At 42.3% G+C, this 13114-nt stretch overlaps 1 protein-coding gene and 1 pseudogene across 8 annotated transcripts in view; one reads left to right on the plus strand and one right to left on the minus strand.

Annotated features, from left to right (window-relative positions):
- Window positions 1-3762, plus strand: part of LOC119972130 — a 170242-nt pseudogene extending 166480 nt beyond the window's left edge.
- Window positions 1-13114, minus strand: part of LOC119972445 (RNA-binding Raly-like protein) — a 1269223-nt gene that overhangs the window by 1187692 nt on the left and 68417 nt on the right. The window lies entirely within an intron of this gene.

The following is a 13114-nucleotide window of genomic DNA, read 5'->3' on the forward strand; positions in this document are numbered from 1 at the left end:
GGGCCTGTTCTGTGCTGTACTGTTCTATGTTCTATGTTCTATGTCTGAAATTCTGTGGTACTATTAACCAGTTTAAAATAAATAGATTAGTACCCCTGCTAAGAATCAGAGGGGCATTTCAGATGCATTAAGAGTTTGGGTCTGAGCATTGTGAGTACTATTTCAGACTTCCACTTTTAAACTTCCATCCCCTACATTTTGTGGTTTTTAGCCCAGCAAACAATTTTTTATGATCTTGAAAACATACCTCAAAATCCATGTTTCTGATAAAAACAGCATGATTTTCAGAATCCTTTCTCACAGTTGAAAATCCTGAAATCTCTAATTGCATGTATTATTCCAAATGGGGTCTTATCAATTATTTGTGCATACAATAGATAGTTCAGATGGAAGAGTTCAGATGGAAGAGAAGAGGACTATAGATGATTAAAACTAAAATCTTCAGTTCGCTGGTTCTATTCTGGCGGGAAGGAAATCCCCTCGCCAATAAGCACTTGAAACACCATAACATATAAGGCTATGGAAAAAGTTCTGGAAAATGGGATTAGAATAGATAAATGCTTGATGGATGGCATCAGCATGATGGGCCGAAGGGCCTCTTTTTGTGCTGTTAAGTTTTATGTCTCTATGACAATCTTATTAGATTTGTACATCTCTCTTTGCTAATGTTACCTAGTATATAGCTTGCCTTTTCCTACTGCAGTTAAGCAACCTTCCTGAAACTATTGAACTTTTTTATCCATTCAGTTGTCAGTGTTGTTGACCTATCCATCATAGCCTTTGAGAAAATGGTGGCGACACCTTCTTGTACCACTGTGAGATTGGAGATCAGGAGTACTCAAATTATCACTCTTATTTAAGGCTGAGAAAAAGACACACAATTAAATAGGTCTGAAGAACTGATCAAACTCTCCACAACCAGAGAATATTACAGTCCTCCAGGTTGCCATTTTAACAAGTTTTAGCAAGATTATAACAACTCAAATATTATAAAGGTTCTGGCATCTCTTCTCAATAATGCACCTCTCCATCGAAGAGTGCACGGAAGTGGGTTTTTGAGTTTGGAAACCCCAGAAGACTATATGAGATAATGGCCCATCATTTCCTCAAGGTGGCAATCAGTGGAAGATTGTCACGCCATGCCGACTCACCTGTGCTTAGGTTCTGAAGCGACCTTCTGAAGCAACTGTTTTGACCAATCTTCCTGACTCAATCTGGGTGAGACTAAGGAAGCAAAGGGCATTCCCGACCACAATGAAATGTAAACCGAACGGAGTGAAGGAGGCCGTGTCCCCTTTTTATGGCACTAGCTTCTGTAAAGCCGTGCTTTTTATGGCACTAGCTTCTATGGTAAAGCAGCTGAGTTTAAAGGTCCCACCGAAAGGGAGACAGAAATGTTCTACAATAAGTAAATGGGGTTGGGGGTTTGGGGCACGATGTTTGGGTGTTTGGCGTGTTAAGTAATGGGTTAAGACAGTACTTCTCAAAGTGTGGTACGCGTACCGGTGCGCGAGCCATCGTCTGCCGGTACGTGGAGTATTTCCAGAAAAGAAAGAGACAGTAGTGATATTCAACGCCACTGGAGACTGCCGGGATATCTGACTCGGGTTTTAAAAAAAAATATTTTCATTTTAGTTTTATATTTATTATGGCTACATTTTTCATTTACTCACTCATGTTAAAAGTCATTGCTATACAACTAACGAATGCGATATAATGAACAGCAAAACAGTGAACTGAAAAACGCATGAAACGGTATGGCAACACCATCATGATGATGTGACATGTGACCTTGACAACCCTGATTTACATGTGTGGAGCAGCAGGTCAGTCAGTTAGTTACCATCAAGAAGTGGAACTGAGAGCATCATACGGATATCTGCGTGTTTGTCATTTGGGACAACGATGTAATTGAAACCGAAGTGTTGCCGGCAAAAAGAGTTCGTACTAGCTTTACTCGGAAATATGACTCCTCATACATTCAATTCGGTTTTGTAGCCACGAATGATGGGGGAGTGCCAAAACCGCAGTGTGTTATTTGTGGAGATGTGTTGGCTAACGACTCAATGAAGCCGTCAAACCTCAATAGTCATTTAAATACCAAACATAAAGAAATGAGTTTGAAGTCGAAAGAGTTCTTTGAAAGAAAGCATGTTGATTTAAAAGGCCGTCAGAAACAGATCTTTGAAGTGTCACACACAAATACTTGTGCTTTGCTGACTTCTGATAAAGTAGCACTTCGAATTGCTAAAGCTAAAAAGCCATACACAATCGGTGAGATGCTAGTGATAGGCTGTATTAAAGATGTTTGCATAGAAGTACTGGGCGAGCTGGCAGCAAGGAAAGTGGCTCAGGTTCCACTTTCAAATGACGCTATAGCTCGACGAATTTACGATCTGGCACACGATATGGAAGATCAGCTCATAGGACAGATTAAATTAGCAAAGTACTTTTCTTTGCAGCTTGATGAATGTACAGATGTTGCTAATCAGGCAGTTCTGATGGTGTATGTGCGCTTTGAACATGAGGGTGATTTGAAAGAAGAGTTTTTTTTCTCTGCTTCACTACCAACAAAAACAACTAGTTCTGAAGTGTTCAAGACTGAGGGACTACATCGTTCACAAATGTGGGTTGGATTTCAAGTTTTGTGTAGGCGTATGTACTGATGGTGCTGCCGCAATGATAGGACGGCATTCAGGAATGGTTGCCCAGATCAAAGCGCTTGACCCAGAATGTAAGTCAACACACTGCTTCCTTCACCGAGAAAGTCTTGCAACAAAAAAAATGTCAACAGAACTAAATAGTGTGCTCAGTGAGGTTGTAAAAATTGTGAACCATGTAAAAGCAAATGCTTTAAATTCAAGACTCTTCACTGCATTATGTAATATGGGAGCTGATCATAAACAGCTCCTGTTGCATGCCGATGTACGTTGGTTATCAAGGGGAAAAGTTGTCTCAAGAGTATTTGAGCTACGTAACAAACTTGCCGTGTTTCTTGAGGACAAAACACCAAATTGGTCACAAATGTTCCGAGATGTGGATTGGCTAGCCAAGCTGGCTTATTTGGCTGATATCTTTGCCATCTTTAATGATCTCAACACCTCCATGCAAGGAAAGATGGCATCGTGTTTTACAATGGCGGACAAGATCGATGGGCAAAAACGGAAGCTAGAAGCATGGAAGAGTCGAGTGTCAAGAGATTGTTAATGCATGTTTCACCAATTGGCAACGGTCATCGCCGATGCAGGCGAAGACCTTAATGTTGTATCTCTACGAAATGTCATCAAAGAACACTTGATTAATTTGGTAGATCGTTTTCAGCATTACTTTCCAGCAGAAGAAGATCCACGGAAAGGGACTGAATGGATCCGAAATCCGTTTCTGCCACTGAGAGATGACTTTGTCTTAAGTGTCGCTATGGAGGATAAATTGTTGGAGCTGGCTGCTGACGAAGGATTGAAGATAAGTTTCGAAACTTCAACATCACTTGCTTCCTTTTGGATAAAAGTGAAAGCAGAATATCCTGAGCTTAGTGAAATTGCTCTGAAAACTCTTCTCCCTTTTCCTTCAACATACCTCTGCGAGACTGGCTTCTCAACAATGAGTGTCATTAAGACAAAATACAGGAATTGTATGGATATTCATTCTCCATTGCGAGTGGCACTGTCCTCAATTGAACCACGATTGGATAAGCTGACAAATAAGAAGCAGGCTCACCCTTCACATTAGTAAAGGTTAAGGTTTTGACATGCCTATTATTGTGTTAATAAAATAATCATCAATTTCATATTTTAGTATTACGCCATATTTTCAAGGTTATGTCTTCAATTTAATGTTACCTATTCTTTTCAAATTTTTATTTTATCGCATTTATTCATTGGGGTTAAAATAATTAAAATATATAATTTTTTAACCTACTTTATTCATTATAATTTTTCATTTTATTACTTATATATATATACATGTTTATATTTGTGTCAGAAGGCTTTGCTAGTTTGATTTGTTAATTTTTTTAATTTATATTGTAATATTGAATTACTTGTTTACAAAATCAATATAAAATAAAAACATATGTCAACTTACTTTTATTATATATCCATTATATTTTTCCGGTATAAATGAATATTACTACGAATGTTCAAATGATATTTTGTCGGATTGTAAACAATTAATTATATGGCACAAAATGGTACCAGTCCCTGGCACACTGGGAAGACTTGTTACGTCAATGATGACTGGCCTTAGAATGAATAAGACATCATGTCCTCATGTTTAGTACAGATAGTCTCAAAATGCCCCTGCAATAAGTCATATCTCAAAAGATTTTCTGGGGGTTCACATCCCCCCCCCGAACCCCCAGCTGGATTGGCTTGTTTTGCTCACCGGTCCCTGGCACATTGAAAAAAAAACTGCCGGTCCGCCACATCAGATAGTTTGAGAAGCACTGGGTTAAGAGACATTCAAATTAGTTGTCTCATTTACGTTAAGTATCCAATAATTGACACTGATATGTAAAGAGGCTTCAGGTGGCCTTTGTGTCAGGTGATGTGATGTTAGAGTTTAGTGCAGAGTCTGTTGAAGTAAATTAAAGGTGTTTGTGGAAAAGGAGAAGAACCTTTGACTTTTCATACAACAGCAACTAAATGTCTAACATGGCGGAGTCCCATGCTGGGCTGGGTCTGGGTCTGGGTCTGGGTCTTTAAAATGTTTACGCTGAAGTTAGATGTACTTTTTTCCCCTTCTAACTCTCTCAGAGTATTTGAGTGTGTAAACCATCCAAACTTAAGTGATTTAAATTGCTTTGTCAGATGGTTCCTGGTGCAGCGCAATTGACCAGGGGAAGTTCACCTTGAAGTAGGGTAAACCCTTACCTGGGAATGTCTGAGAGGGATTCACTCGCACCTCTTTGGGGTACCCCCTCCCCTTCCCCACAAATCCAACCCTGGGAACAAGGGGGATACAGACCAATACATTTTCTGAATTATATAAAAGTTTATTAAAAAACCAAACATGTAATCACAGCATTGACAGTTCTCGGAAAAGCAAGTGTAATCTTATTTCTAAAAGAGAATTCAGGTCTTATTGATTTTACAGAGAGACAGTTGAGATATTTGTCAATATTTGGAGTAATCTTTACCTTAAATTCTTGAGCAGAAAGCTACCAAATCTAGCAAGATACCTCTACCCCAATTAAGGAGGGGAACTATCATCACTACACTACAGCAGCTACCATTATTTTGAGAGATGCTGGAGTGAATCCAACAAATCTAAATATTCTGCAATATTTCTCCCCTAAAAGTACTAAACCAAAAGGAAGTATGTTGAGCACTCACGCAGGAGTGCATCCTTCAATCGAACAGAATACCAAAATGTGTAGACAGTGGGCACTTCCTGGCAAAACTATTTCCAGGATTCAATTAACAGGGTCATTGCGGGTCATTCTTAAGGTTACTTTACAATTAATCAATGCCTTGATGAGGTGATGTAAAGATCAGTTCCTACTTTTCAGAAGTGTCTTGCGTTGGAGAATACACCACGTCCAATGCTGCAAAATGATATATATTGTATATATTGTGTAGCCCTATTATGTATTCTCATGTACTTTCTTGAATTCTGTTCAATTCCCTTTCTTCCAATGTACTGAATGATCTGTTGAGCTGCTTGCAGAAAAATACTTTTCACTGTACCTCGGTACACGTGACAATAAACAAATCCAATCCAATCCAATCCAATCCAATCCAATGATGTTGGCTTTGAGCACACAATCATGCCTCGGAATGTTTATAAACCTTTTCCTTTTGCCCAGATGAACTCTGGTTTTATTTGAACTCGGTTTTTCATTTTTAATCCCTACTTCAACTGAGAATCACTATTTTAAACTCATAACTCCTTATTTATAGCTGGATTCTCTCCTAACTTCATATTTATAGCTGCATTCCTTCGCAGCTACAGCTCATGTGGTAAAAGTACTCCCACACACACTGCTGTTCGGTAGAGAGTTCCAAGAATCTGAACCAGCGACAATGAAGGAATAATTCCAAGTCAGTATGATATGGAACTTACAGGGCAACTTGGAGGTGGTAGTGCTCCTCTACACCGCTGACATTCATGGGCTTGGTACATTAAATGCAAACGAGAAAGACTTCAAGTTACCCAGCTGCATAAATCGAACTGCAGCACGGGCAGTACGGTAGCATTGTGGATAGCACAATTGCTTCACAGCTCCAGGGTCCCAGGTTCGATTCTGGCTTGGGTCACTGTCTGTGCGGAGTCTGCACATCCTCCCTGTCTGTGCATGGGTTTCCTCCAGGTGCTCCGGTTTCCTCCCACAGTCCAAAGATGTGCAGGTTAGGTGGATTGGCCATGATAAATTGCCCTTAGTGTCCAAAATGTCCCTTAGTGTTGGGTGGGATTACTGGGTTATAGGGATAGGGTGGAGGTGTTGACGTTGGGTAGGGTGCTCTTTCCAGGAGCCGGTGCAGACTCAATGGGCTGAATGGCCTCCTTCTGCACTGTAAATTCTATGATAATCTATGAATATACTTTCATCGCTTTATCATAGCTTCAGGCCTCAGTTGTTCTGAACACATGTACTGCAATGGTCTTTCTGATATGATTGTTGATTATCTGGTTCCGTTGTGCAATGCAACAGAATACAATGCCTAAATATGTAAAACCAGCAATTGCCGTTAGCTTTTAACTCTAGTCATGATTTTTGGTTTACTGTATGGTCCTTTTGGCGCAATCTGGATATTTATTTTAAGCTGATGGCCAATCCAGTCTGATCCAAAAAAATAAATCAATAATATGCTGCAGAGCTGTTTGAGAATGGATGGTTAGTGCCCGTTCACTAAAATGTACAAATGATGAGTTGTCCGATCTTACTTTTGTCATTTAATCTTCTGAGATTGAAGACACTTATTCAGTATTGTATTTAGATTGCCTTATTCAAATCTGTTGTGGTATCATCCAGTATAGCTGTGCAAAAGAACAGACAGAGGCTCAGAATCAGTGTTTAGTCTTAACATTCTCCAGGATACATTTCAGATGCATGTTCATCAGCAATTATTGTGCCTTGTGAAGTTGCCAAGCCAACGTTAGAGGCAAATTTGCACAGTAACTTCCAAAGACCTTCCCTGCTGTGTGAAGGCATTCTCAATACCTACATACTCCATGATAGAAAAGCACTAAGTATTTTGCAGCCAAATGCAAAGCAGTATCCAAAATATGAAAGGTATTTTTGAAAAATTTAGGGAATTTGAGCCGAAGTCAACATACAAATTAGAGTTGGGCTGTGTCAGGGTCCCAGGTTCCCTGCTGGGTCACTATCTGGGCGGAGTCTGCACGTTCTCCCCTTGCCTGTGTGGGTTTCCTCTGGGTGTTCCGGTTTCCTCCCATAGTCCAAGACGTGCAGGTTAAGTGGATTGGCCATGATAAATTGCCCTTAGTGTCCAAAAGGTTAGGAAGGGTTATTGGGTTATGAGGATAGGGTGGAAGTGAGGGCTTAAGTGGGTCGGTGCAGACTTGATGGGCCGAATGGCCTTCTTCTGCACTGTATGTTCTATGTTCTATGATGGGAGCAGGCCTGTGCATTTTCCATCATGACCTGCAAGACAAGGGAGTACCAGAGTTTCCAGTTGGATGATGCAGGTGAATGCTGGGGACGTGCTCGGAGTAGTGATTGCATAATCAATGGAAGGGCACTTAACCAGCATGGGGTTGGTGGATGCAGAGTCTCGTGGCATCAGCAGGGAAAGGCATGATAAGCATTATCTCTATTTTTAAAAAATCCTCCCAACTTCCTCTTTGTGCTTTTAATATTAACCCTGTAGAAAAAAACATTTAAGTGAAACATTTGGGGCAGCAGGGTAGCATGGTGGTTAGCATAAATGCTTCACAGCTCCAGGGTCCCAGGTTCGATTCCCGGCTGGGTCACTGTCTGTGTGGAGTCTGCACGTCCTCCCCCTGTGTGCGTGGGTTTCCTCCGGGTGCTCCGGTTTCCTCCCACAGTCCAAAGATGTGCGGGTTAGGTGGATTGGCCATGCTAAATTGCCCGTAGTGTCCTAATAAAAAAAAGTAAGGTTAGGCGGCGGCGGGGGGGGGGGGGGGGGGGGGGGCGGGGGTTGTTGGGTTACGGGTATAGGGTGGATATGGGTTTGAGTAGGGTGATCATGGCTCGGCACAACATTAAGGGCCTGTTCTGTGCTGTACTGTTCTATGAACCAATAGACTATTTTCTCCCGAGATCAGTGGTACTTATAGTCAGGTCCTGGGTGGGGAGGGGGGGGTGGGGTGGTATTTATACCCTTCCTTCTTTTTACCTATATCCCTCAGCAAACATATGCTTCTGAGTCTCCATCCAGTCTGCTTGGCTGTGCTTCAGCAGCAAAATAAGAGTCAGTCCTGTGTCCTCTTTCTTTGCCGTTAGAGGTCAGGGATAAAATTGGAATGCTGTTGGCAGGCCTGGTTCATCCAGCTTCTATCAGGAAGGTGAAAGGATCTTATTGAAATATAACTCAACAGATAATTCATTCTATCACTCATATTTTGTGTTACTAAGAGCAAGTGGTTGACCGTGGCAATTCAATGGATGTGATCAAGGGAGAATCACAAGTATGGCCCCACATCTCATTCAACATGTTTCAGCAATGAACTTGAGAAAACTTTAGCATAATTGAAAGTAGCTGTATTTATGATGAGCATATTTAATAGAATCCATAGCGTGCATGAGGAGGACATTCGGCCTATCGAGTGCACTGACCCTCTGAAAGAATACCCTACCTAGGCCAACTCCCCAACCCTATCGGGGCAGCAGGGTAGCATGGTGGTTAGCATAAATGCTTCACAGCTCCAGGGTCCCAGGTTCGATTCCTGGCTGGGTCACTGTCTGTGTGGAGTCTGCACGTCCTCCCCCTGTGTGCGTGGGTTTCCTCCGGGTGCTCCGGTTTCCTCCCACAGTCCAAAGATGTGCGGGTTAGGTGGATTGGCCATGCTAAATTGCCCGTAGTGTCCTAAAAAGTAAGGTTAAGGGGGGGTTGTTGGGTTACGGGTATAGGGTGGATACGTGGGTTTGAGTAGGGCGATCATGGCTCGGCACAACATTGAGGGCCGAAGGGCCTGTTCTGTGCTGTACTGTTCTATGTTCTATGTTCTATCCCGGTGACCACAACTAAACTGCATATCTTTGGACTGTGGGGGGAAAACCAGAGCACCCAGAGGAAACCCACACAGTTACCCGAGGCTGGAATTGATCCAGGTCGCTGGCACTGTGGGGCAACAGTGCTAACCACTGTGCCATCTCCTCAATGACAGCTTCAGAAAGCATAGTGTTAGTTTTCACATGTACACTGATGACACCCAGCTCTACCTCACCATCATCTCTTTCTACTCCTCCACTGTTGCTAGGTTATCGACTGCTTATTGGCATCCGATGCTGGATGAGCAAAAATTTCCAATTAAATATTGGGAAGACTGAAGGCAGTGTTTTCAGTCTCAGTTCAATTTTTTTTATTCATTCATGGCATTTGAGCATTATTGGCTAGGACAGCATATATTGTCCATTCTTTCTTGCCCTTGAGAAAGTGGTGGTGAGCTGCCTTCCTGAACCGCTGCAGTCCATGTGGTGTAGGTGCACCTACAGCACTGTTAGAGAGGAAGTTCATGGAATTTGACCCAGAAACAGTGACGAAACAGTGATATGCTTTCAATTCTGGATGGAGTGTGGCTTGCAGAGGAACTTGAAGGTGGTGGCGTTCACATGCATCTGCTGCCCATATCCTTTGAGTTGCTAGCGGACATGGGTTTGGAAGGTGTTGTTGAAGGAACCTTGATACCTTGCTGCAGTCATTTTGCAGATTAAACTACTGCGATTGTGTGTCGGTGGTGGAGGGAATGTATGTTGAAAGTGGACGTTGGGTGCCAATCAAGCAGGCTTCTTTGTCCTGGATGGGTTTGAGCTTCTTGAGTGTTGGAGCGGCATTCACCCAGAAAAGTGGAGTGTATTCTATCACGCTCCTGATTTGTGCCTTGTAGATGTTGAAGACAGGCTTTTGGGGGGGGGGGTCAGGAGGTGAGTTACTTGTGCAGAATTTCCAGGCTCTGACCTGCTCTTGTGGCCACAATATTCATATGGTTAGCCCAGTTCTATTTCAGATCAATGATACCTCCCGGGATGTTGATAATGGGAGAATTCAGTGATTAATCTGTCGTTGAAACCTTCATCAATGCTTTTGTTAGTTTTACCCTTGGCTATTCCAACACACTCCAGCCTAGCCTCACACATTTACCCTCTATAAACCTGAGGACATCCAGAACTTTTGTGCCCGGTTTCTAACTTGCACCAAGTCCCTTTCACCCAATACACATGTATCTGCTCTGGCTGTCAGTTAAGCAATACTTAAATTCTTAAAAAAAAGATTGGAAATTCCTATAAGAAATTCCCAAAGTTCATGCTTGCTTAAACTTGCCTGAATTGCCGCATAAAATTGGATAGTGAGCAGCAAATTTGCAGTTTCCTTCAATTATTGGGCTCCTTCATAAATGTCCTTTTACAGCAGAATATGGGCAAACACAAAACAAGAGCTGAGAGCAGAACAAAAGGTCTGTTGCATTATTCGGTTCAGCCTAATCCATGATGATGAGGGCCAATTTGAATCATCCCCTCCTTCTTCCATTTCGGGTTAGTGCGGGGCCACTCAGACACATCTGTTGCATATGCTAAGGTAAAGCCTTTTAAACAGATTAATAAAAAAGGATGGCTAATTAATCGTAGATGAAAGAGAAACTCTGGGGGCTGAAGTTACACTTTCATTGAAAAATTAAAGGATGTCTATATTTTTCTCCATAATTAAGGACTTAGCTACAATTCATGGCTTTAAACTTTCTGCAAATTGGACCCATTAACATCTCATTAATAAGAGCAAAGCACATATTGTTTCATTTTTAATTAAAAAATAAATTGCCTCCAATTGCAAGGTGTCAATGCCAGTGCTTACATTTAACTTGCCCTTCAAGACTGAACATCCTGTTCCTTAAACTGATGGAAATTCCACTTTCATCCAAATGGATCGCTACATGAAGCAGCAATGCCTCCCTGAGACTTGATGCAAATTAAACTTCAGGATTCACATCAAATACCGACATTGAGCTACATTGAGCTATTCTTTTGTCTAATATGTACGTACTGTGTACGTTCCCTCGGCGGCAGAAAAATACTTTTCACTGTACTTCGGTACATGTGACAATAAATCAAATCAAAATCAAAAAAGGTGCCCCCCCCCCCCCTATTGCAACTAGATGACCGGGAAAGGTGGGGAATTGGTCCAATGAAATACCAAGCTCGCCAAAATCAGGGAGGCGGAAGGAGGGAAAAAGGGCAATTATGAGCAGTCTCAAATGCTTCCTTGAGATTTTGTGAGCTCAAGAGACGCATTCCTTGTTCTCCTTACAGGCAAACATTTCCTGGGTGATTTTGTTTTCTGTAGCCTCAAGGGATCTATTTAAGGATCTCCTGTTAGATCACGTTGTGCAACTAGGCATAACTTCATTCATTTGTACCGACACTTCGCATTTGAGGGCCTAAAACTCGACTAGAGTCCAGATATTGTGGGCGGCATGGTCGCACAGTGGTTAGCACTGTTGCTTCACAGTGCCAAGGTCCCAGGTTCGATTCCTGGCTTGGGTCACTGTCTGTGCGGAGTCTGCACGTTCTCCCCCTGTCTGCGTGGGTTTCCTCCGGGTGCTCCGGTTTCCTCCCACAAGTCCCAAAAGACATGCTGTTAGGTAATTTGGACATTCTGAATTTTCCCTCTGTGTACCCGAACAGGCACCGGAATGTGGCGACGAGTGGCTTTTCACAGTAACTTCATTGCAGTGTTAATGTAAGCCTACTTGTGACAATAATAAAGATTATTGTTATGATGGTGAAAATGTCAGCCTGTCTCATTACTCAACTTAAACCTAGGTATTTACCAAAATAATGAAAATGAAATGAAAATCGCTTATTGTCACGAGTAGGCGTCAATGAAGTTACTGTGAAAAGCCTCTAGTCGCCACATTCCTGCGCCTGTCCGGTGAGGCTGGTACGGGAATCGAACCGTGCTGCTGGCCTGCTTGGTCTGCTTTAAAAGCCAGCTATTTAGCCTAGTGAGCTGAAGCCACAAGGTACAGTTTCAATTGAAACAATTTTACGAAACAAAAATCAATATTCACTTATGAAATGGCTATTCAGAACTGGAATACAATTGACTCCAAGATATTCAAAATATTACAAATACAATTAACATAGTTGCTTATTTTCTAAGCCGAACTTAACTCAAATTTCATTCTACATCCATTTTACTTTGTCCCAAAACTCAAGTCAGACACATTAAAATCTTGGAGGATTAACTACTTGGTCTAAGCACTGCTTCAAAAAATGTTTAATTGTTTGGATTTCTAAGGCCTTCCACTTCCGGCATGGTTTTCCCTTCAGGTTTCCTATAACCGATTCATGATTGCAGATTCCCAGTAGAGGTGTGGCTAGCATCTTAATCCGAATCACAGTGGGTCAGATCTCTCCTGGTCATTGATGACCCATCAATCTGACACGAGTCGTAGAGAGGATCCAAATATTAGGCTTTAATAAGCTATATGTGAGCCCGGCAGCGGTCGGACAAGAAAAGGCTGACTGCCGCATGGTACAAGCTTTTATACCCTGCCTTGTAAGCGGAGCTACCATCCTCTCGGCCAATCAGCGGGGAGTCACATGACTAGCCACAGCCAACTGGCAGGGAGGCACATGACTTGCCTGGGCCAATGGGCAGCGGGACTGCTGTACCAATGGCAGCTTGGTCATATGATCTCCCTAGTCATACTACCACATTCATCCCTTGGTGAGAAAGAAAAGAAGCGGGGGGGGGGTTTGTGTGGAAGGAGTGACGGGAGAGACGGGGGGGGGGTGTCCCATTAGACCGGTAGTATGACTAGAGACCTACTCAAGTAGCACCGAGATAACTATGGCTGCCCACTGGCCCGCAACAAACGTGTAAGAAAAGCAACAAACTATATAACAACGAACTATATACAGTGTACAGGAGAAAAAAAGACAACAATAACCGTAATAATAATAAAAAAC

This window comes from Scyliorhinus canicula, chromosome 10, assembly GCF_902713615.1.
Source record: "Scyliorhinus canicula chromosome 10, sScyCan1.1, whole genome shotgun sequence".
NCBI classification, from domain to species: Eukaryota; Metazoa; Chordata; class Chondrichthyes; order Carcharhiniformes; family Scyliorhinidae; genus Scyliorhinus; species Scyliorhinus canicula.